Source organism: Juglans microcarpa x Juglans regia, chromosome 8D (genome assembly GCF_004785595.1).
Source record: "Juglans microcarpa x Juglans regia isolate MS1-56 chromosome 8D, Jm3101_v1.0, whole genome shotgun sequence".
Classification (NCBI taxonomy): Eukaryota; Viridiplantae; Streptophyta; class Magnoliopsida; order Fagales; family Juglandaceae; genus Juglans; species Juglans microcarpa x Juglans regia.
In genome coordinates, this window is record NC_054608.1 from 7,947,580 (window position 1) to 7,950,383 (window position 2,804).

The following is a 2,804-nucleotide window of genomic DNA, read 5'->3' on the forward strand; positions in this document are numbered from 1 at the left end:
GGAGCTTGTCGAATATCTTTGATGATCCTGTGCTATTAACTGACATCCCTAAAGGCATTATGGCATACGACATTGGAAATCTTGACATGCAAATGTTTTTTTATGATTGAGTCAAATTAACATGCATGCAGGGACCTAACTGTCTTAATTGCAGATAATGACCAAATTTATTCGAGGCGGGAGGTATTTCTTGTGCTTGTCTTGTATTAATTAGCACAAATGATGCACCCTTTCTGCTTGAATATGTAAACTCTAATCCTGGGGTCAATGCATGATATTCCAACATGATACTATTGTTGAAGAAAATTGTGCGGATACAGTAATCTAAAAAATAAATGCGACTTTGAGGCGTGTTGATCACTATCTTTAAGGTGATAATTGCCCCCACTCGAAATAGTTTGCTACCGGGTTACAAGCAATTCACCTCCAGGATACAACAAAGTCACCAACTGCAAATAATAATTCTGAAGTTTTTCCTTCAGAGTTTCTCCACAAAATTGCGTAAGTAACTGAAAATATGGGAGAATGAAATGAATAAATTCGTGAGTCTCATCTCCTATTTATAGAGAATGAAGTGATACCATGTGAAATATCACAATTCTTAACATGTGACTTTTCAACTGGCAGTTACTGATTTCAAGGTCATGATGTTTCATTTAAAGACCAAAGGGGTTGGACACCTCCCTTCACCAAGGGAGGTCACTGGTTCAAAACCCACATTCACCATTTCTGATGAATATATTTTGAAGCATTGCACCTATCCATGGGTCTTCAAACGGGCCGGTTCATCCCATGCGTTGTGCCTTTTCGGCCCACGCCAAGCATTGTATTTGTTCGGCCCAAGCATAGTGTCTCTTCTGCCCATGCGCAATATCTCTTCGGCCCAAGCATGGTGCCTCTTCGATCCTGGCCCACGTTCCCCTTGGGCTAATTCCATGCCTTGTTAAAATTAAACTAACAAAGTGTAACTATGGTGGTTTGAACCCTTACCCTCTCCTTTAGAAGGATACACCCTTACCGTTGAACCAATGCATCTCTTGAAGATAATGGTTCACAAAATTAAATAATAACCCACATTCAATAAATTCACATATTTAATATCACAATCTATAATAAATATAACAATCCACCACTTAGATTGCGATGTTAAATTTTCAGTCAAATACTGATATCCTCATGCATACAAGAAGGTATCTCTTGACTTAAACCTTCAATTAGTGTAAGTATCTCAAATTCTTAATAAAGTCAATGGTGGCCTAGGCTTAAACCAAGACTCTATACGCTAAGAACGGAAATACCACACACATGATTCTATCCAATTTTAGTGAGATAACTCACCAATTATTTGCACTAATCTACGTGCTCCATCCTGGCATTCATGAACCTTTACAAAAGTAAACCTTAAACTTTTGCTAAAAGTTGTCATCACCTCTTATGTTCACATAGGTAAAGTTCCTTTTTATGTCTCTGTTACTTCAGACACTTATACAACTATTGAATTTCATTTAGAGTATAATACTCATCCTACATTTAGCATAACAGCCAGCACTGACCATCCTGGAAGGGTTTCTCATTTTTAATTAAATTTCAGTGCTATCCCAGCCACATAACTGTAACTTGTTATTACCCATTAAACCTTAGACTATTTATTAATAGTGTAAGGTTGGCTTCCTATTACAGGTGACTTTTAAAAGAAAGGCTTCAAACTCATTCCACTAGATGTACTATTCACCATATCTCTCGAGAGTCCCTTTGTGAAAGGATCTGCCAAGTTTTTACTTGACCGCACATATATAATAGTGATAATACCATCACTTATTAATTGTTTGACGTATTCATGTCTCAAGCTAATATGTCTAGATTTTCCATTATAGACCTTACTATAAGCCCTAGACATAGTAGCTTCACTATCACAGTACAAAGAAATGGCTGATATCGGTTGTGGCCACAACTTTATGTCAAATAACAAATTCCTCAGCCATTCTGCCTCTTTGCATGCTGCTGCCAAGGCTACAAATTCAGATTCCATTGTAGAATGTGAAATACATGTCTATTTCTTAAAAGCCCATGAAACAGCACCATTACCAAGGGTGAAAACCCAACCAGACGTAGTCTTATTATCACTTGCACTAGTAATCCAACTAGCATCACAATATCCTTCTAGTACAGCAGGAAAATTGAAATAATACAGTCCTAATGAACTAGTTCTTTTAAGGTACCTAAGGACTCTACCAATTGATTTCTAATGCTCCGTACTAGGATTACCCATATCTAGAAAGCTTACATACTGCGAAGGAAATATCTGGCCTAGTGCAATGCATTGCATACATTAAACTGCCAATTGCACTAGCATATTCTAACTGAGCAACCGCTCTCCCAGCATTCTCAGTTAATTTAAATGAAGAGTCGTATGGGGTATTTGCTTCTTTAATTCCTAAGTGTTGAAATTTAAGAAGCATTTTTTCAACATAATGAGATTGACATAAAGCATAACCCCCACTATGTTTCTTTACTTTGACACCCAAAATAGTGTCAACTTCATTAAGATCCTTCATTTTAAACTTTGAAGATAAATACTTCTTAGTTTCATATATTCCTTCTATATTTGTTCTAAATATAAGCAAGTCATTCACATAAAGACATATTATAACACCATAACAATCCGTGAATTTAGAATAGATACACTTACCATCATTATTATGCCTAAATCCATGAGATAAAATTACCGAATCAAATTTCTCATACCATTGTTTTGGTGCTTGCTTTAATCCATACAATGACTTAATTAATTTGCAAACTTTCTT